The following is a 23,534-nucleotide window of genomic DNA, read 5'->3' on the forward strand; positions in this document are numbered from 1 at the left end:
GAGCCTTGCCTGCTTCTCTGAAGGCACATAATCAATACTTCCTGAATGGTGTTGAATGGTGCAACCCAGTCCTTTCCCAAGAGGGTGGATCACAGGTGGGACAGTAAATGCAGACACGGCCCTCCTACCCACTTTTCTTACTTTACTGCCACACCTGCAAAGCCAATCAATAATGAAAAAGTGCCAAGTTGCTGGCCTGAAGCCCTGGGGCTCAGATCCACACATCTCTCTTGGAAGCATGACTTTTTTTCCTTTCTCTGAGTTAAAATGATGTGTTCAGATCTTCACTCCCCTGCTAGACTGAAGGCACCCTGAGGGCATGCCCCATTTATTATTTATCTTTGTTTCATCACAGTGCCCAGCACAGTACCAGGTGCTCAATACTAGCTTGTTAAATAAATGAACTGCATGGTGGTATCTATCACATGTCCCAGGGCACAAAAATGGTCTACAGAGCAACATTTGACAGGGTGCCACACACACCCAACAACGTGGCTGTGCTTGTTTTTCCTCCATCTCTCCCTCTCTTCTCTCCCTTTCTTCCTCCCTTCACCAGGATTGATCAAGCCCCTATTCCAGACCAAGAACTGTGCCAGATGATACCTAGCTAAAAGAGACTGAGGCTGAAAAAAATGCGTGCCCTTGGGTCCCTTGACATTCTTTGTCCACTTAAGGACATCATGCCTTTAGAGGGCATGAAAGAGCATGGATGAGTCCAGCATGTGTCTAGGGACAGATGAAAGAGGTTACATCTGCTACGGGTTGAATATCTCTTTTCCAAAATGCTTGGGACAGCACCGTTTCAGATTTCAGATGTTTTCAGATGTTGGAATATTTGCATTATACTTACCGGTTGAGCATCTGTAATCTGACAATCTGAAATTCCAAATGCTCTACTGAGTATTTTCTTTGAACATCATGTCAACGCTCCAAAAATTTAGAATTTTGGAGCATTTCAGATTTTCAGAATACAGGTACTCAACCTGAAATATGTAAAAGACAAGGCTGGGTATGAAGCTTCAAGTTCCTGAGTAATCTTGGGGTAAAAGTTACTAACTGGATGTTTTCAATTTTTTTTTTTTTGAAAAAAGAAAGACTGAAGGAAGAAAGGAAGGAAAGGAGAAAGGGAGAGAGGATGGAGACAAGAAGAAACCGGTATGACCAAAGAGGGGTCAAGGGTTAGTTTGGAAGAACTCCCCAAGAGCAAGGACACTGATTACCCAACAATTCCACCTTCCAGGCCTTTTGTGCCCTATCCCATTTACCCTCTACAACAGCAGTGAGGGAGGCACTGTTATGAGGAAGCCCTTTTGCCAATATAGAAACAGGTCTAGGTAGTTCCAGGAAGGTCTTGGGGTGTGGATCTGAGAGTCCGATTTGGGATTTCCCAACAAAGAGGGATGGGGTGCACACCACCAGGGTCACCATTTAGCGATGATGATTCAGTCCTGCAGATGGTCATAGCCTGGTCAGTCTCCTTTCATCCCAGAGAGGAAGGAGTCTGCAGTGGCCTGTAAGATGCAACAGATGCTAAGAATTTCCCTTTTGCAGCTTGAGAAAGAAAGCCACTCCCTCCTACCTTCCTCCCACCCAGCCAGCTCCCAGGTCACATAGCCAATTCATCTAAGATGTCACTGCTGGTAGCCAAGTGGGAAGCTGATGGAAGCCTACTGCTGGGGCGTTTAATCTTGCAAAGTAGTGTCAAGCAGGCATGTCTCAGGATGCTGTGACTCAGCATGAGTTCTGCCCTTCAGGTTTTCATTCTTGGAAAGTCTCAGCCTGTGGGGCCAGGTGGAGCAGAGCAGAGACAAGCAGAAAACCAGTGTCTGCCACCTGGTCTCCAAGCCCTGTCCCCAGAAGCCTGGGGCTCACTCACAGTGGCCCTCAGCTGAGTTATCTCCCCAAAACCAAACCACCTGGCTGGGCACGGTGGCTCACGCCTGTAATCCCAGCACTTTGGGAGGCCAAGGCGGGCGGATCATGAGGTCAGGAGATCGAGACCACCCTGGCTAACACGGTAAAACCCTGTCTCTACTAAACATACAAAAAAGAATTAGCCAGACACCATGGCAGGTGCCTGTAGTCCCAGCTACTAGGGAGGCTGAGGCAGGAGAATGTCGTGAATCTGGGAGGCGGAGCTTGCAGTGAGCTGAGATGGCACCAATGCACTCTAGCCTGGGAGACAGAGCGAGACTCCGTCTCAAAACAAAAAAAACAAACAACAACAACAAAAACAAAAACAAAAAACAAATCACCTATAGTTACTTCATTTTCTGTGTCCAAAATGGGTTGTCCTAAACATCCCACTGGCTTGGCTTGTCATCGAGGTCTCACACCGTCCAGCCCCACCTTACAGGACGGGATTATCCTCCCTACTCACAGCTATCCCTTCTCAAGGCCAACTCATCTATTCTGATTCCTAAAAGTACAGGCCCTGGTGTATGAGAAACTTGATTCTGCCACTAACTACATAGGACCCTAAGCATGTCACTTACCCATCTGTTTCTCATCTTTAAAATGAGCTCATCATTGTCATAACTATCTCACATGGTGGACGTAAGAACAAAATAAGATATGGCCTTGAATTACATACTCGGTGCTGAGGTTAGACACTGATAGATTTGTGTGGTCAGCTAAATAATGCCCCCCAAAGACGCCCACATCCTGATCCCTAGGACCTGCAAAGAGACTTTGCAGATGTGATTAAATTAAGGGTCTTGAGATGGGGAGATGATCCTGGATTGTCTGAATGGGCCCAATGTAATCACAAGCATCTTTATAAGAATGAGGCAGGAGGATCCCTTGGAGAAGAAGATGTGATAATGGAAGCAGAAGTCACAGTGATGTGAAGAAGAGTCCAGGGGTCACAGCATAATCTTCCTCTAGAAACTCAAAAAGCCAAAGAAAGCCAGTTTCTTCCAGAGACTCCAGAAGGAACAAAACCAGCAGACACCTGAATTTCAGACATCTACCTTCTACCTACCTTCAAACCTCAGCACCAAGTAGGCAATTCAGGGCCGTATCTTATGTTGTGCTTTCATCCACCATGTGAGATAGTTATGATGATGATGAGCTCATTTTAAAGATAAGAAACTGATGGGTAAGTGACATGCTTAGGGTCCTATATAGTCAGTGGCAGAATCAGGTAATAAACTGTGCTCTTTGAAGTCACCAAGTTTGTGGTGACAGCACCAGCAGGACACTAACATGGTGCTCTAATACAGACATTTGGTTTCCCTCCTTCATATCAGTACTACTAGACTGTAGGGCTCATGTCTCACGGTTCTCTGAAACTCTCACAGTTCTACCACAATGCCGCACACAGAATATCCTACTAGAGATTGCCTAAAAGGCAGGAGAGTAAGTTACATGCTCTGAGCTTGCAAGTAGATGATCTAGGTTTGATCCCAAGTCTTCTACGTGCTCAATGTGATCTTGGGTAAATCATACCAACTACTTGAACCCCAGTTTCTTTTTCAATAAATGGGATAATGATACCTAATGGTATGATGAGTTCTCCAAAATGCATGGTATTTTTGTTCATTTTCCTTTTAATTTAAGAAAGCACATCCATGTTCAGGTGTGTCTCCAAGTGTGTTTTCACTTTTCACAGTAACTTGATGATGGACCTGACTCCACATGAATATAAAAATCCTGCTTTTTCTCCCATTTGGCTGCTGAGGACAGTGAGTCTTCATTTGACACTGGGACCTATTTACTCATTCACAAAGCAAGGGGAAAAATAAAAATCGAAGGGATGGATGTGAATGGTTTCTAAGGGCTCCATCATTCATTTGTTTAATCGCTGAAGGTTTACAAAGCACTGAAGCTATGGAATAAACCACAGATGGTCCTACTCTCAAGGTGATTACTGTCCAGTTGGGATAGATAGGGAAATATCTCTACAGTTCCATGGGGTTCATGGTGTGACATACATGGGACATACCAAGTTCGTAGTGCTCATAGCAGTAAATGCTCTGCAAAGAAATAAAAACATCAGGTTCTTGGAGATGGGGGGTGATGAGGAAAAGGCCTTCTAGTGCTCACCTGGTGCTTTCCCTGGCACTGTAAAAAGATAAGAGAGTTCTCCCTTCTCTACAGATCTCTAGGAAAAGGGTGCATGGTGGTTCCATGAGTAGTTTTCTAATGACGAACTCCCAGAACATTCCTAGGGTCTGACCAATGTTTCTTGATGACAAAACTCCTCTTCTGTATGAAGTTGTCTATTCTGTTCAGAAAGTTATTTTGGAAGGTCAGATTAAAAAGCAGATGGAGCAGGGAGTGCTGAGAAGTCACAGATAGGGAAATTAGGTGGGGTTTCAGGGAGCAAGTGGCATCTGGAACTTTGCTCTCAGGACCACTCTGAGCACACCCAGGTATGCCCCAACAGAGGCATCATGGTCAGAAGCACCCTCTGGTTGCCTCCCAGAAAGAACCTACCTTTGAAAAAATGGTCTCTCTTCCCTGCCTTCCTCTTCTGAGCTCAGAAGTCCAAGAATTGTACAGCAAAGGCTCCCCAGGGCAAGGCGTCCTAGAGGACCCAGCCTTCTCCCACTCTGGTTGACAGAGAAGTTTCCCAGGGTAAAGCCAGAGAGAGACAGTAGTAGGCTTGCCTTTAATCATTTTCCAATTTGCAGGCAGTGACAATTCTAGCTAGGGATGAGTAGGCACATTAAAGAGGAAAACATTCTGCTTCCTTAACAAGAGGGTAATGTACCTGCTTTCTATTTCTAATGAACAGCACCACAAGATCAAGCATTTGTCATGAATTAGGAGGCAGGAGGCCAGAGTTCTTGATCAACCCAAGAATTAAACCATTCCACATACCCAGTTGTGCTCCTTTATGTGTGCCAGGCACCGTGGTGGGCACGGAGGTATGCAGACAGTAAGGTATAGTCCCTGCCTTCGATGTGCAACATAATGCAATTGTCTCTTTCTCTAACATTCCTGCCAAGTACAAGGGATATAAACATAAGGAAAACATGATCCCTGCCTTTGAAGAGCTTATAACCTGGTTCATTCATTTAATAAACATTATTTGTGAAGTGCTAGGCTAGGCTTTGGGAATTACAGCTAAATTAGACAGTTACTACCTTCAAGGAAGCTGCATTCTCTTAATGCTACCTGAACTGCCCTTGCTGCGTTCCTGGATAGAATTTTGGCATCCTGGAATGCTAGAGTCATCTGGTCCAGCCTTCCATTCAGTGTGGGACTAGGGTGGCCACAGAATTCTTCTGGCCAATGAGATAAAACTGGAAGCTGTTGGATGGCTCTTCTAGGAAAACTCATGCAAAAGGGACAGACTCCATGAGCATGCCATCTGTCTGGCTTTAGGCATTTGTCCTGTTTAGAAAGAGGTGTGACATTTGGAAATGCAGCAGCCCTGGATTGAATGAATGAATGAACAATGAGAATGAAAGCTTCAAGCTAAGGAAGAGGGATGGAAAGACATCAGGGGCCTGAGTTCCAGTGGTGCCCCTACTGAGGCAGCATGGAGCCACCACACAAGACCTTGATGGCCTCTGCATCCATTACCTATGCTGCATAATAAAGCACTCCAAACCTTAGTGGTTTAAAACAGCAAACATTTATTAATCACTTCTGTAGTTCAGAAATCTGGGCACAACTTAGCTGGGTGCCTCTGGCTCAGGGTCTCTCTTGAGGCTGCAGTTGTGCTGTCTGTCAAGGCTGCAGTCATCTCAAGGCTTGACTGAGATGGAAGAATCTGCTGCCAAATTCACTCAGGTGGTTTCTTTCTGGCAGCCTCAGTTTCCCAAGACACGGGCCTCTCTGTGAGTTGCCTGCATATGTTCACAGCATAGCAGCTGATGACCTAGGAGACAGCCAGGGAGCACCCAGGTTAGAAGTCACAGCCTAGTCCCAGAAATGACAGGCTGGCATCAATAAGAGGGTTTGGGGGTCACTGAGAGTCATCATAGAGGTTGCCTACCACAGTCTCCGATCCCCAGGTTTCTTGTTGGCCAGCACAAAGAAATGCCTCTTTCATTTTAATCACTATTAATTGAGTGTTCTGCTATTTATAGTCAAATGCACACCTGGTAAAGTCATAACAATAGTTTACGTGTACAGTATATACCATTTACTATGTAACAAGCAATCTTCTAAATGCCTTTTATATATAAACTCATATAGGCCTTGAAATAACCTTACAAGGGAGGTATTTTGTTATCCTCATCTTGCAGATGAGAAAACAGAGGCACAAAGAGGGTACATAACAGACAGCCAGGAAGTGGCAGGTCCGTATGCACACCCAGGCAGTTGAGCTCCAGAGTCCATGTTCTTAATTAACCACTGTGGTTCTCCTGCCAGTAAGTGCCCACAATCCTGACTTTCTCTTCCTGTTCCAAAAGTCACCTCCTTGGTGGAGATTTCCCCGATCCCACTAGCCCTATGATTGCCACAAATAGGATTCATTGTCCTCTCCTTCCCACAATGGCTTGTGCACCTCCATTAGCATGCTGCATTGTACTGGAATTAGGTATTTACGTGGCTGAATCTCCTTCTGGACTGATTCTGAACTGAGAGCTGCTTCCTCGAGGTTGGGACATGAGTGAAAGTGAATGTGTGAGGACAAGAGAGTCCACATCTGTGTGTGGGTGTGAGTGTAAGCATGCAGAAACAACGGCCATGCAGTAGTCTGCATTCCCATGGCTCAAAGGTACCCAACAGATGTCTGCTGAATGAATGAATGAATGAATGAGTAAATAGCAAATAAATAGTATATTCACCTGAATGCTTTCCAAGATCCTTCCTGGAGTAGGCTGAGGACAGGAGCTTTACCATCATCATTGAGATTCAGTAGAACAGTGGTTCTCCAGTTTCCATCAGGACCACCTCAAGGAACTAATTATTAGAAACACAGATGAAAATTATCGCTAACATTTTTTACTCCTTCCCTATATGCCAGGCACCTATCTAAGCACTTGATTACCTTCATACATTTCATCCTCACAACTGCTTATTGGATGGGTCTTATAGGTAACCACACCTTACAGATTCAGAAACTGAAGCATAGAGAGGTTAAGTAACTGACTCAAGGTCACACAACTTCTAAGGGGTGGACCTGGGATTTGAACCCAGGCAGCCTGGGCTCCAGAGTCTATGCTCATAGCTGTGCACACAATTGTCTCTATACCATTTTCTCACTGCCTTCTCACACGTTTTGCAAAATGGTTTCTGAACACCCTGGGTGAAGCTTAGAGAAATCTGTGAGTCAACAATACCTAGAAAAAGTGAACCTTGTAAAGGCATCTGGCCCCCAGGCCAGAAAGAGGCTGTTAAGGCCCCAGTGCACTGGGATAGACTCAGTTGGGGAAGTTAGAGAGCAGCCCTTGCCCTCCTCTGACCCTCCACCATTAACACTCAGCCCTCCCCTGGAAAACAGGATGGCTGAGACGATACAGTGTACCTGCCCTCCACATCTGTATGTGCCAGACAGGGGACATGGTTAGGTGTGGCCCACTGCAAGCTCCAGGACACTCCAGCCAGTGGCATTCCAGACTGAGAGGGCTGCAAGGTGAGACGGGGGTGGAGGCAGCCTGTTTTCCCCCATCCTCCACAGCTCACTAGGGCAGCCCAGGGGCCAGATGTGTCACTGCTGTGGCTTCAGGGCAGGCTGTGAGGGAGTGATCTGTGGTTCTCTTGAGGCCCTCTGAGTGCGGCAATGTTTAAAAGCCTTAAATAAATTCCCATCTAATTTCAACTAGTTCCCATCTCCAGCTCGAGCTCTCAGCTGGAGCATGAAACGAGCAGGCGGGGTTTCTCCTGCAGCTGTGTCTCCTCCATGGGCCCCACGGGACCCACTCGATGACCTAGCAGGTCTTTTCCATCTCTGATATCTATGGCTCCAGCTTCTCTCCCTCCCCTCCTTCCCCAAGCTCCCTCGCCCCCAACAGCTGGCCTCCTGGGACTGTGCTCTCTGCTCTTCCCAGCACCGCTAGGCTGTTCCACAGCCCTCCCCACCCGTCTGTAGGTATGGACAGAGAGAAAGGCAGTCTTCAAAACTGCACCCTTCCCTAATGTAGCCTGTCTCTCTCAGAAGCTAGCTGAAGGCTGGCTTTTCATTCTTCTGGGTCTCAGCTCTTCTCTTGCTCCTAGGGAGACCTCTCCACCACTCAACTCCCTCCAGACCCCTGCCTTCTCCTGTCCCCTTGAGGAAATGGCCCTCCCACCAGTTCTCCCTCCCCTTCTAGCCACAACTATGGAGGTCCCTCACACTCCACACTTGCCCTCTTGGGGCCTTGGCACTGAGAGGCCCTGCTCCTTGCAGTGCTCCCTCCTGGACCCAGAGCCTCCCTGCCTGGCTTCACTCAGGTCTCTGCTCAAATACCACCGCCTCAGACAGGCCTTCCCTGGACTCGTTACCTCCTCCTACTACCATATCTTTTTATTACACTTATCACATCCTGCCACATTTTTTATTAAATACGGTAAACACACTATCTAGAACATATATAAGTATAATATGCTTGTTTTATTATTGTCTCTCCAGTTTAAATACAATTCCCTTGAGGGCATGAACACTTCTCTATGTCCTCAGCACTCAGAGCAGTGTCTGGTACACAGGAGATGGTTGTTGGTTGAGTGAATACATGGTAAATGAGAGCATTAATAAAAGCATGAATTAGTCCAGGAAAACCAAGCTAGGTGCTAACAAATAAGGGGTGGAATAGCCTGGAGTTGTTTGAGCAGATAGGCTTTGGAGGTCGGCGTAGGATGGCCTAGGCTTAGAGCTAAAACTCAGGAGCCAGATGCCTGGCCTGGTTCCCGGCCCAGCTCTGCCAATTTCCAGTTCTGTGACCTTGGGCAAGTCACTGAACCTCTCTGCGCCTCACTAGGGAAGCCCAGGGGCCAGATGGATCACTGCACAATGGGATGACAGCACTACTCTCAGGTTATTATGAGGATTCCACAAGGAGATATTTGCTTGTAACTGCTCGGCCTATGGCAAGGGCTCCAAAGGTGTTAAACGCATGAGACAGACCTGTCTACAAGAGGAAAGTGAAGCCCAGAGGAAAACAGCTCGGCCCCAGCTGCATCACAGGGGGGTGAGGCTGAGCAGGCTTTAAACTCTGCAGGGGGCTTCCTCTCACAGAGCTGCTGCTGGTGCCAGGGAGGAGCTGAACTTCCAGAGCTCCAGAGAAGATTCCCGCCTTGGGCTGACAGGTGAGCTGAGGACACTGTGAAGAGAGCAAAACCCGGCTTCCTGAGAATCTGGAGTCTGGGAGAGAGGAAGAGGGAAGGAACACTGGTCCAAGGGTGAGCCAGAAGCAAGGATCATAACTGAAAGGGGGCTGGAAGCAGGGCTGGGCTGGAGGGCCCAGCTTCCCCATTCAAAGAGCCTGCCAAGACTGCCAACCGTGGCATGGGTGCCATGGGGGAGAGAGATGTTGCCAAGGGCGGAGTGAGGACTGGACCCTGCATCCCAGACACCTGCTCTCCCTGGCAGGAATGGACAGAGGAAAGTGGCCTGGCAGAACTGGCACTGGGAACTTGGTGGATGGAGACTTTAGGTTGGGGTGTCTGAGGATAACCAGGATTTTTGCATACTGTGTAGGGGGAAGGATGACACCAGCAATGCTGGTATAAAACCGTTGGTGGAGGAGCACAGTGCCCCCTGCCCCAGGGAAAGCAGTGAAGTAGAAGAGGGTTGCCCTGGGTGCCCACCCCCCACCAGCTTCCACCACCACTGTCAGCACAAACACTCCCATTCCTGGGGCCTCACCTTTACTTCCACTTCTCCCACCTACCCCCTCCCTCCCCACACCTACCTGTTCTCTGCTTCACTCCCCGCCATTCCTGCTCTCTGCAGGGTGGCAAGCTGCTACCCTGGTAAAGGAAACCACAGGAATACATCAAGGGCACTAAGATAATATACTTGCATTTTAAGAGGTAATGAATACTCCAACAACCCAAGGCGGATCACTAATGCTTTAACAATTCAGTTAACAAACATGCCTACTACAGCATGAAGGGTTTTGCTCTCGGTACTGGAGATCAGTGGAGTGTAGGATATTTAAGAGCCATTTAGGCGATGGCAGGATGTATAGGGAATAGCAGAACACCCTTTGGGCTTAGAATCAAAGCAGGCAGCCTGTTCTCCTGGTGAGTGGGAGAGGGGTGGCGACTTCGGAGCAAGGTTGAACCTAGAGTCTATGGCTCTATGAGGCAGACAGAGGAGGCTGACAAAGCTTTGGCTTCCTGAAAGAATTCCTGGGCAGGGGCTAGGCAGTGGCTCCATCCATTTGGGTAGAGCCCACAGGGACCTGGATGAAATCACAGGTCGATAACCAGGCTCTCAGAAAGAGAGGAGAGCAGTCTTTGAGACAGTAGGCTGTCCAGGCTGGATGCATTTGCTCAAGAGATCAATATGTAATCCAAACCAGATTGTCCCCTCCTTCCTCCCTCCCTCTTCCCTTCAGAGAATTTGAAGCAACGGAAAGCAAAAAATCTTCAATGTGAATGAGACAGAAGGTCAGGATTGTACTGACCTCTCTTTCTGAAGATGCTCCCCCTGCCCTCTTCCAGGAAAGGAAGGCCAAAAGCAAGGGGCTGGGAGGCAGGTGAGTCTGAGGAGATGCACCTAGGAGGTGGGCGGGACAGTGAGAGGAGCACTTTCCCTGGCCCTTGGCACCTGCATGGAGATGAGTTAGGACAGGAAGCATCATTGTGGGTGGAAGGGCCTGCAGGGGTGTTTTCCTGTGTCAAGTATTGATGGGCAACTGGTCCATTTGGAGGGTGTTTGTAAGGAAGTGCAGGTGTTTATAAACAGAACCCAAGCTAATCTGGGGGTAAAGCAGAGGGAGAGAAATCTGGAACTGATTGAATTATTTGCCAAGGTAGCAGGAGGCTTTTGCTGGACAGTTGAGAAAGGCAGGAAGACTAGACAAGGAGAGCGGCAGCTCGGTTTCCCTATTGGACACATAAGCACGAAGGGAAATGACATGGGTTTCTGTCATCAGGGAGACTTCACCCTGTAGGACCGACTGACTCCAGAAGGGATCCTTTCAATCCCACCAACAGGGTGGATACAGAGAGAAAAGCTGCAAGAAGACTGAGGCACGAGCAACCAACTTGAGGGAGGCAGGGAAGGTTTCCAACAAAAGGTGACCATGGATCTGAGTCTTCAGGAATAGATGGATTGGACTGCACACAGTTTGTTTGGGAATTGATCTTCCAAAAATATTAGTAGGGAATGGAATCATGAGACAAGAAGGGAAGACACTGAATGAAAGGTGTGTTATCAACAAATGTAAATGAGGCTCAATCCTACTAGGGAACCACGGGAGTTAGAGCAATAGGACAACAAGGGCCTTAGAATTCTCCCCTGAAGTGCAGATATTTAGGGTACCTATTAACCACTCCTATCAGTCCCCAACAAGAGCCATTCATTCCCCACAGTGGCCATTCAGGCTCCAACAGCCAGCAAGAGCCCGCAGGCAAAGAGGTACAGGTGCTACCAATGAGCATTGTGTCCATGTGTATGTGCTTAAAGAATAAGGGCTGATGGAACGGTGGGTGAGCCTCAGCTGTGTCTGGTGTAGACTCAGCAGGGCAAGGAAGGGTGGGCATTTGGGGATGGTGGATTAGCATGTACAAAGACCCAGAGGAGATCTGGAAGCGGGCAAGGGCAGGAAATGAGGGAAGGGGGGCAGCCTGGGGAATAATGCAGAGATTTTGACTGGGAAAGACTAAATCATTAGGAATGATGACAGACCTCGAACTACAGAACATCTCCAAGTCCAGCTTATTTCCTAAGCTATTCAAGTCTAGGTACTATAGCCAGACTCTGGAGCCCTGGATTCCTAATTTTTTAGGGCCTGAAGGTCCCTGAGAAATGCAAACACTAATAACTACAGAGAGAAAGTGATTTGCCCAAACCCACACAGCTGGTTAATGGCCGTGCCAGGATTAGAACCCATGACTGTGGCTCCCTAAAATATTAGTGGCCTGGCCTGCAACTGTCCTTGGAGAAATCCATCTCAGGACATAACCTTCCTGTAGATGGCATGATCCCTACAGGCAACCCCACACACTTCAGCAAAGGTGGTTGGCATTCGCAAGGTCTAGAAAATGCCTGTGCCTATAGAAATAAAGGAAGAGCCCCGTTCCTCCGAGTGACTCCAGGCTGCACTTCTAGCTTGGTTTATGACCTTCCAGTCTTTTTCCCAGGCGTATTAAACCCATCAGGGAATAGATGCCTCACCGGGGGAGGAAGGTGAAGAGAGTTTGAAGAAGGAGTTTACAAGGTGTGGGGCAGAGTTTAAGGAAACCAGCAAGGTAGGGTGCAACACCTGGGGCTGGCCCTCAGTGAGTGCAGTTAACACCGCCTCCCTCCCCACAGGAAGGGGTGAGGGGAGGGAGGGAGCAGTTACCAGGACCTGGAAGGCCTAAAGGTCTTGTAGAAGGGCTGCCTGGGGAGAAGAGCCACCTCAGTAGGGAGATGTAGCAGCTTGGCAGGGAGGGAACGAATGCTGGCCTCACTCTCCTTCTCTCCCATTGACTGGGCCATCAGGAAGCCAGAGGGCAGGAAGTAGGTTGATGCAGTCCACACAGGCAAGCCTCCGAGGGCAGAGAGTGGGTGGAGAGGCCGGAGTGTGGATCTGAAAGGGCCAAGGGAAGGGATCTGGCACCCATAATAGAGCGAGCGAGAGATTGAGAGAGTGAGAGAGTAAGTGACTAAGAGAGAGCGCTCTCTATATGCGTATATATAGTAGAACAGTGCAAATGCTGTTTCATGGCCTGATTTCCTTTGAAACAAATGTTAGACTGTTGAAGAGAGAATTCCTACCTCTGAGGAGGACCCCATTATCCAGCCCACCCTGCACCCAGGGCTGCTCCTTCAGGGAGCTTCGTTGGCTCATTACACTAACAAGTCTCAGCCTTCTTACTTAGCCAGGCATCCTGGCACCTCTTCTTCTTCTGCCTCCTAATGAGAAACTAGTGTGGCCCTGCAAAGGGAATGCAGAGACAGGCAGTGGTCATGCAGGGGTTGCCATGGAAAACAAACTGTCCACAGGAACAGACATCATTCTGGGGAACAAGGGGCATTTCAGCCCAGTGCTCTCAAATCCAAGCGTGCACACAAGTTCCCTTAAAGTCAACTTCAAGTCTGGTTTAGGAGGCTGGTAGGCGGGGGTTGGGGGTAGGGGGAGGGGGCTGGGCATCTCTAAGAAGCTCCTGGATGAGGCCAATGCAGCAGCATCTGCCTGCGCTTGGAGTAGCGAGTTTCTAGAGAAGCTTTGAGACCTATGTGCTCAAGCCCAAGGGGAGGGGAAGTTAGGGTCATTGCAGGCAACTGACTAAAGGAAGTAGAACTTATCTTTCTCCCCAAACCTAACCTGTCAATGGGCCTGAAATTCTACCATTAGAGTCACCTCTTTTGAGTTTACGTGGTAATTAAATTCAGCTTCTCTTTTTGGAGGGTAACTCATACTCAACCCTTCATGCCTTGGCTCTACCCTGTTTGTCTATTGAGATTAATCCCTCAACAACGGCAAGGCACTGAAGAAAAGGGACACAAGCCTGGGATGTTCTGATGAGATGGGTAGGGCTCACCAAGCAGAGACCTGGCTGTATTTCCCAGTGACCAGGTCTGGGACGGCCACAGCAGGGGTTGTGAGGGGATAAAACTCAGGTGCACCCACCCATTATGTTCCCTAGAGACAGGTCCACAGGCATCCCTGGAGGCCCTAGTTCCACAAGCCCCATCTTCCTATTATTAGGGGGTCTTCCTTTTGAATAACGCTGAGCCGAGAGTGTTTGCCTTCTTTAAAGCTTGGCCTTTTCTACCTTTAAGAATGAAGGGAGAAGACCCACAATTTTTCACCTTTGCCCACCAGAGTATGAGAGGTCAGTATGCACGTCTAACTTGGTCTCCTCTGGACTTCCAGCATCTAGAGCACAGCCTCACACAAAGTAGGCACCCAGGAATATTCACTGAATGAGGAAAGACTTCCCTACCAAGAGCTTTCTTCATCAGCTGGCTGCTGGTCTTGGAGGGGAAAGTAAACCATGATGGGTGATTGACTGGATTAACTGAACTCTAGGACTTGAGAATTAGAGGAGAAGGAACTTCTGCCTCTAAATGTTTAAGACACTTGATCAGAGAACTCAAACAACTTATTTTAAGAATCAGGAAACTGAAACTCAGAAAGGAGAAGAGGTTTCCCTGAGATCACACAGCACATTTCTAGGGTTAGGCCCTAGAACTCTGACTCCCAATTCAGGTATCCATTCATTCATTCATTCATTCATTCATTCAACAGCTGCCTATTGAGCAACTGCTTTTCCCAGGAGCTGTTCTAGTTGCTAAGGATTCAGAGTAAACAAGAAGGCAAAGTCCCTGCCCTTATGGAGCTTACATTCCAGGGGAAAAGACAGAAATAAGCATATAAATCAGCAAATAAATTCAGAAAGGGATAACAGCTATAAAAGAAAGAAAACAGGCCAGTGAGCTAAGATGTGTGTGCAGTGGGTGGACCCCCAAAGTAAAGGTGGTTTTCTGAAGCTTGAAACTGAGAATTATGCATAGAGGGATGAACAGATACAGCCCCTGCCTCGGGTGCCTAATTTCCTTACTCCCCACATTCTACTCTGCATCTTCCCAGAGTTCTCCCTCCTGTCACTTCCTCACCCTGCTCTGAAATAATCAGTCAGGCTACGGTTGTCTCGGTCACACTCCAACCACCTCTGGCTGTCTCCCAGCCTCCAGCCTCACAGCCAGAGTGGGAGCTCAGATACCAAAGTGCCTCCATAGTCACACCTCCTTCAGTACCAGAACTGGAAAAGACTAATTTTCTGCTTTAAGTCCAAATACCCTAGACTACAAAGGAAGAGCCTGAGGTCCAGAGAGGGCAAGTAACTTGCCCAAGGTCACACAGTAAGTAGTTGGCAGAATTTCCACTTTCTCGCATCCCTCTGTATTTCCTCCTTTACTCCCAGTCAGCCCTCTATGAATCCTCAGGGGTTTTCAGGGATGTTCAGCAGGCCCTCATCTTGGGCTGCTTCCCCTGGCCCCCAAGGAAACCCGATGTGCAGTGTGCGGCCTCTCTGCCATCTTGTGGCTGCTCCTAAGAATGTCGCCTGCCTGGCCAGTTTGGAAAAAGTGCCACAGAATTCTCACTGGGATCTGAACTCTCCTCCCAGTACCCGTAACTTCTGGCAAAAGAGCTTCACCCACACAAATGCTCGCCTCCAAGAAAGAAGCTAGGGCGAAGGGTCAGGCCTGCCCCTCCCCAGCTCTGGACAGACCACAGCAGAGTCACTTCTCCCTTCTGCCTCAGTTCCCTCCTCTATAAAAGGAGGGGAATAATTTCTTCCCACCCACTGCTGGAGCAGTTGTAAGGCAGGAACAGATCATAGATGTAAAAGTGGTCTGAGAGGGGAAAAGTGCTACATCACTGTTGTCATCTCGCTCTTTCATGTAGCAGGTGCCCTAACCCACCCCAAAGAGCCTGGATTAGGTGGGCATGAGATGCGGACTTCCCTGACGTCTCATCTGCACTCGCAGAAGGATCATCTGCAGGATGCAAGGCCTCTGCTGCCTGCAGTGGGATTAACTCTTTCCATGGCCACTGTCTGCTCTCTGTCGGGATGTCTGTCTGCAGTCAGGGGAAGGGACAGTATCTGGGTAATTTTGCATCACCCAGTGTCATGTTCATGAGGTAACAGGTGTCTCCAGGTGTGCAGGTGCTGTCAGCGCTCTGCCCAGATCTTCTGACTTAACCCCATCTGTGTGTCCTCTCCCGAGGACATTTTCTGTCCACCTGAGCCCACTGTGCCATCTGTTGGCAGGCCAGAGATGTCTAGGGATAAATGCCCTGCTCCCTACCCCAGCTCTGACACGCTGGCTCCCAGAGCTCCCCTGCGGGACTAAGCCCCATACCCACAGGGATGGTTGACTTGAGGATGCTCCCTTATTGGGGCTTCCAGGTCTTGTCCCACTTCCCCTCTCTCCTCCTGGGGTTTCCTTCACCTCCCAATAAACTATATGCATTCATACCCTCCTCTTAGAGTGAACACCAGCATATCCCCCAAGCCCTCACGCCCCACCGTGCACCTGGCTCTCTACACTTGCGCCTGGCCAGCCCCTCCCTACCACCATCAGGAGGCACCAGGTGAAGAGAAATTTATCCAAAGGGCTGGAATCCATGCCTCTCTTTGTATTCCAGCTGCTGCTCCCATCTCCTGTCACGTCATTTAGATCAATGGATTATCAAATTTTTATTGAACATTTCTTGTGTTTCAACCCCTATGTTAGATGCTAAGAACACAGTTGTAAGATTACTCAAGGACAAATGTACTGTCCTTGAAAGGTGAATACAAAATAAGCATACACACAAATGGAAGTGAGCAGTCCGAGTCATGACAGAGGCCATGAAGGAAAACAGGTTGCTGTGGGAGAGGAGTGGCAAGGGGCATATTACAGGGCAAGAGGCCAGGGTAGGCTGCCCCAAGGAAGAGCTACACAGGCTGATTGCTGCAGAGACAGAGGAGCCAGCCAAGCAAACACTGGGTGGAAATGCTCCAGGCAGAAGGACCAGGCAGCACAGAGGGCCTGGGGTTGGAAACATGGAGAAGGCAGAGTGGTGAACCGTGACACAGAAGAAGAGAGCCTCTCGGGGAGCTGCTGGCACAGCAGGTAGGGCACAGCCACACAGGGCCGTGGAAGCCTTCTGAGGGTGTCTGCATTGCACTTTCAGTTCAGTGAGAAGCCCAGGACAGTGTCAAAATAGGATTAATATGATTGTTTAGACTGAGTGCAGTGGCTCACGCCTGTAATCCCAACACTTTGGGAGACCAACGCAGGAGGATCACTTGAGCCCAGGGATTTGAGACCAGCCTTGTCAACATAGGGAGACCCCTGCTGTACAAAAACTTTTTAAAAATTAGCTGAGTGGGCCAGGCACAGTGGCTCACACCTGTAATCCCAGCATTTTGGGAGGCCGAGGCAGGCAGATCACAAGGTCAGGAGTTCAAGACCAGCCTGGCCAATATGGTGAAACTCCATTTCTACTAAAAATACCAAAATTAGCCAGGCGTGGTGGTGGATGCCTGTAGTCCCAGCTACTCAGGAGGCAGGAGAATCTCTTGAACCTGGGAGGTGGAGGTTGCAGTGAGCCGAGATCAGGCCACTACACTCCAGCCTGGGAGACAGAGCAAGACTCTGAGACTCTGTCTCAAAAAAAAAAATTAGCTGAGTGTAGTGGTATGCATCTGTGGTCTTAGCTACTCCAAAGGCGAAGACAGGTGGATCACTTGAGCCTGGAAGATTGACGCTGCAGTGATCTATGATTATGCCACTGCACTCCAGCCTGGGCAATAGAGCAAGACCCTGTTACAAAGAATAATAAAAAAAAAAAGAATATGGTCATTTGAAAAGATCTGTCCGGCTGCCAGGTGAAGCCTGGACTGGAGGAAACCAAGTAGATGCAAGGAGGCCTGTTCAGAGACCATTGCAATTGTTCAGAGGAGAAAACGTGGTAACTGATGGGAGTTGGGAATTAAAGTATTTTTATAAGCAAAACCTAAGGGTAACTGTGATGGTTAATACTGAGGGTCAACTTGTTGATTGAAGGATGCAAAGTATTGTTCCTGGGTGTGTCTGTGAGGGTGTTGCCAAAGGAGATTATTAACATTTGAGTCAGTGGACTGGGAGAGGCAGACCCACTGTCAGCCGGGATGGGCACCATCTAATCAGCTGTCGGCATAAAAGCAGGAATAGAACTGACTTGCTGAGTCTTCTGGCCTCCATCTTTCTCCCATGCTGGATGCTTCCTGCTCGTGAACATCGGACTCCAAGTTCGTCAGCTTTTGGACTCTTGGACCTGCACCAGCGGTTTGCCAAGGGCTCTTGGGCCTTCAGTCTGTGACTGAAGTTCCCTACTTTTGAGGTTTGGGGACTTGGACCAGCTTCCTTGCTCCTCAGCTTGCAGATGGCCTATTGTGAGACTTCACCTTGTGATCGTGTGAGTCAATACTCCTTAATAAACTCCCCTTCATATATACATCTATCCTATTAGTCCTGTCCCTCTAGAGAATCCTGACTAATACAGATTTTGGTACTGGGAGTGGAGCGTTACCTAAGGATAGCAGTTAGAACAAAAATATAAACGTTCTTAGATACCAAAAGTTATAAAAATATACCTAACTCCTCACATCCCTGCAGAAGAGAGAAAAAACAAAATGTAGTCGCATGGAATATTCTCTTTCTTTCTCTACACTCATGCACACACACACCTATTTACAGAAAATACAAAGGACACAGGAACTTGCTAAACTATCCCACAGGGAGGAAATCAGCAAAATTCAGACTCTGTAAAGCTCTTCAGGGCAAATGATCCAAATTATTCATTAAGAAATTGGATGGACATTAAAAGACATAGGGAAACAAACAAAAAAGATTTAAGACACATGTCAGCCAATCTTACTTGAATCCTGATTCAAACTTTACTAAAATATGTTTTTCTCAAGCCAATCATGAAAATATAAACACTGACCTTAAATTTCTTTATTTTAAGAAATTACTTAAAATATTTGAAGTGATCAGGGTCAGGTGGTTATGTTTTTCTAATGTAGTATATATGTTTTTAAATTGAGTATATATCTTTTACAGAAATATACTGACCTATTTACGGGCAAAATTATACAATGTGTTGGGTTTGTTTCAAAATAACCTGGAGTGAAGAAGTGGATAAGGTAGTTGATGAACCAAGATTCACCACATGTTGATAACTGTTGAAGCTGGTGATAAATATTTTGGTATAAAGTATTTTTTTCTCTGCTCTTACAGATACTTGAAAAAAAAATCTATGGGAAAAATGTTGAATGGAACCAAGAGAAATGAGAAGATGGAGAAATGTCTTGGAGACAGAAGTGATGTAATATACTATGGTATGGGATGATTGGCATGATGGGGGACCATGAGGGAACTGGAAGTATCAGAGCAGCATCCAGGTCTCTGGCTTACCCCGCTCATCACACGGTGGTTGTACTAGCCAGCTCGAAGACTGTGAAGTCTCCAGAACTGAAAGTAAGACTTGGCAGGATGGGTTTCTAATGGGGGCTCTCTTTCAGCCTTGCAGGTGGCTGCCTTCCCACTACATCCTCAAATGATAGAAAGAGAAAGAACTCTGGTCTCTCTTCCCACCTCCTCCTTTTTTTTTTTTTTTTTTTTTGAGATAGAGTTTCTCTCTGTCACCAGGCTGGAGTGCAGTGGCGCGATCTCGGCTCACTGCAACCTCTGCCTCCGGCGTTCAAGCGATTCTCGTGCCTCAGCCTCCTGAGTAGCTGGAACTACAGGCACGTGCCACCATACCCGGCTAATTTTTTGTATTTTTAGTAGAGATGGGGTTTCACTGTGTTAGTCAGGATGGTCTCAATCTCCTGATCTTGTGATCCTACTGCCTCGGCCTCCCGAAGTGCTGGGATTACAGGTGTGAGCCACTGCACCCAGCCTCTCTTCCTCTTCTTATAAGAACACCAATCTGATCGGATTAGGAGCTCACCTTTATGACTTCATTTCATCTTACTTACCTCCTAAGGATCCTGTCTCCACAGGTGTCACATTGGGTGTTAGGATTTCAACATTTACATTCTGAGGGATCATAACTTAGTCCACAGCAGGGATGTCATTTACTGAGATGGGAAAGACTGGGAAAGAACACTGGGAAAAGATAAGTCTATCCTCCTCACAAGGTGAGGATATTAGATTTTCAAATCAACAAAGCTGACCAAAGGTAGGGGGACCCATTACCACAAAGAAGGTTTTGAAATAAGAATAACAGCATGGTCAATCTCTCATTCACTTTCCTTAACCAGGAACTGTGACAGGTGCTTTCTAAGCATCATCTCATTTCATTCTCTTCTACTCCTCATTTCACAGATGACAAAACTGAAGTACAGAAAAGTTGAGTCCCTTGTCCAGGGCCACATGCTGGCAAATGGTGAAATGGGGCCCTGTCTAATGTCAGAATCTACACTTTGTTTCATTCCATTCTACCTCAGTGGAAAATCTCTGAGTTTGGAGTCAGACAGGTCTGTGTTGGAATCTTGGTTTTGCCATTTACTTGTTGAGAGGATTTGGGTAAGTGATAACTTCTCTGACCTTCAGTATCTTCTTCTGTAAAATGAAGAATATAATACCATCCTCTCAGGCTTTCATGACAATAAGGTTGTGTATGGGCAGTGATTGCCACAGACCAAGCACTTCCAGGGGGCAGCAGCTATTGTTAATATTACCATTTTGTTATGTACTTTTATTCACCCTATGCTCTCTTCCCTGGAGGGCCTCAGGAATGTTACTTCTCTGACATCCCTGACAATTTTTACCCCCTTGTTCACATGTATCCTCCTCCCAACAGACCAACAGACTGGAGTTCCCTTTGGGTAGGGATGGGTCCAGAATGGGTAGGGCAGGATGTTGTAACTCATTGCTTCCTTCCCTCATTCCTGACCTCCTATAGCTGCCAACCAGGATAAGATGACCAGTATCTCAGCCACAGTATCTCAGGACAGGCCTAGCTTCACACGCTGATCCCACTGTTAGACCTTGGGTCCCATTTGCGAGGCTCATAAAACGTTCTGCATATTTACAATAACCTGAGTTTCTACTCCTGCTGTTACAAAGCAGTTCAGTGGATGTCCTGCCCCGTGCAAATCTTCCAGTTGCCACTGACTGTTATTCCAGGTCATTATTCCAGGTGGAGTTTCTCAGCTATCAGGCCCTGTAAAGAGCCCTGGGCAATAGACATCTCAGGTCAGCTTGAACCAGTTTTATGGCATTGAGCTAAACATGTCCCATTTCTGGACCCGAGCGTCCTCATCAGAGGCTAGGTTAGACAGAGCTCTAAGAGCCACATCAGCCCTGGGACTGAGCATCTGTTGAGGCCCCAGCTTACGTAGGCTCACATGTTGATTTTGGAGTGAAACATGGAAAGTGTGTGGTTCAGTTGCACAGTGGAGGTTGGTTGCACATCCCAACCCCCATCCTAAAATTGTGCCAACTTCTGCATCAGAAATAAAGCCTAGTAAGGTGAAAAGGAGATTTTATAATTCCTTGTAATTCTCTTTGAGGGCTTCACAACATGGATTTTCTGTGCAATTACCTACAGGGAGCAGAAGCGATTAGAAACGCAGGGAATTTTCTGGGTGTCGTGTTAAGGCCTGACATGAGAGGAAGGAGGGTTAGAAGGCTGCACCCTCAGGAAAAGAGAGTTTAGCACTCATTTACACAGGGCCTGTTAGGTGCCTGAACCAAGCCCCAAACTGTTGAAAAATAATATTTTAAATATACAAACATCATCTATGTCCTTAAGGCTATTACAATCTACCTCAAAAGACAAAAACAACATGATTCCCAGATCACTGTTTTTTAAATATATGGTGGTTTATTCACTCACAGTCAAGAGTCCCTATGGCTCTGAGAGCCTACACTCCGGGAGGAGATGGGGAGGGCATGACCAAGTGACTCACAGAGCCCGAGGTGCTGTCCACAGGAAGGTAGTTGTCACCTCATGTTTATGGGATAGTGGGAGAAGGAGCAGAGATTGAGGCAGGAATGGGAAGTGACCCTTGCTCAGGATCACACAGTTAACTTGTCAGAGAAAAGCCCAGAAAAGGTCTTGGCCAGGCCTCTGGTGGCCCCTGCAGACACAGACTGTACCACCACAGGTCAGCCTGGGGGCAGGAGTTGGGATCTTGAAGTTGACAGCCATGTTTCTCAGCTGTAAAATGGCTCAGAGGATTTTTGTCAGGGTTACCACTCTGCTTTGTAAACTATGAAACACTGTATATGCGTGACCCAGATATTTAGAAAAGATGAAATAAAGTCTTGTTATTAATACGCATCATTGATATTTTAAATTACATGTATTAACAATAATAACAGGATTAAGCCAGTAGAATCTCAAGAGCTAGAAGGGTTCTCTCATCAGCCTTCCTTATCTGGTGTTGGCATCCCCTGTTCTCTATCTGTGCCAAGTGGTATTAATCTCATTACAAACGATGAACACATTTAATTTCAGAATCCTCCCTGAGAAGTGAGCTACTTCAGGAGAAATTCTCATACACATCCTCCAACCAGCCCAGCGCTCAATGGCTTGAGCACTAGGCCTGTGGGACCCGTGGTGGGGAGGGACAGGCCATCACCCTGACCCTCTTGGGAAACCCAGAGCTCCAGAGACCACAGAGTGACCCGAGTCTCTGTGGCTTTACCTGGGCCCAGCTGAAATTTCTGTGATGCCCATTGTCTTCCTGCCAAGCTGGTCCTGCTCTTCACGACTTGGAGAAGATAAGAAAGCAGAGAGGGACAGGGGACAGCTGATATCCCCTGTGGCCCTGGATGAACACTTTGTTGTAGTTTTTACCAATGGAAGATCTCATAAGAACCCATGTATTTCCAGTTCTCCCTGCCGCAGCACCCAGGCTGGTCATGAGAAGCCAATACAGTTGCATTCAGCACCAGCTCACACTGTCATCTTGGTGCCTTCATCATCCCTCACCTGACTACCTGTTTCTCAGGACTGCCGCAGCAGCCTTACAGCTGAACATCCATGGGCCCAAGTCTCCCACAGTACCAGGTCTTCTGGTACGGGGGTCCATTCCTTGTAAAAATAAGAGTTCTCCTCTTATTAAAGTGAAAATACACATAGGATGGTTCTCCAACTAAACCACAAGTACCAAGTCACCTAGTGACAGATGAGGCTGTGCTCAAAAAGGCTGCAGACTGCTGTCAGGCCCCTCAGGCAGAGTGAAGGGCTGTGGGTGTGGTATACAGGGGCCGGCCTTCCCGGCACACAGAAGGCCAGGCCCTCTTACACACTATCCCTAACGTCCAGCTTCCCTTCGGTGCAAGCCCACTGATCCTGACTGGAAGATGATCCTAACCTGGTCATCTGAGCTCACCAACCCAAACTCTGGCAATAACATACAAAATACTGTTCTTAAGTGCTTTGAGGGGGGTCTGGTTGACTGGCCAGGCTCCTCAGGCCAAAACAAAACTTTCAAGTTCTTCTAAAGTTTGCTGCCAAGGCTAAAGGACTCTGTCCACATTAAAGTGTTGGCTTTGGTGTTGATGCCACATGGAAAATATGTTTAGGTCACAGCTGAGATTCAGGACAAGGATACTTGGGGTTGTGACAGAAGACAAGACATCTGGTTAGGTATAGGGCTCTGTGCCAGGTATAAGAAGATCGGGGAAAGGTACTACTCTAATTTCCATTCCAAAACTATTATAGAAGGAGTTTAAAAAGATATCTTGAATTTGTGGGTGGTCTTCCTCTCACTTCTAGCACACAATTACATCATTGGGGCTGTCAGAAACCAAAAAGTGGGCACTGAACAGTATGTAAAATTATATTCTAACATCTCTAGGGAACTCAAATTGTCATTGTCATCCTCGAAAAAGTTCAAATTGACACCCCCTCTCATTTACAGAGAAGAAAACTGAGGTTAAACGTTGAAGTAGCTTTTCCAGATTTGCATAGGACTTAGAACTTACAAGGTGGAGTGGA

Source organism: Macaca thibetana, chromosome 4, assembly GCF_024542745.1.
Source record: "Macaca thibetana thibetana isolate TM-01 chromosome 4, ASM2454274v1, whole genome shotgun sequence".
In the NCBI taxonomy this organism is placed as follows: domain Eukaryota; kingdom Metazoa; phylum Chordata; class Mammalia; order Primates; family Cercopithecidae; genus Macaca; species Macaca thibetana.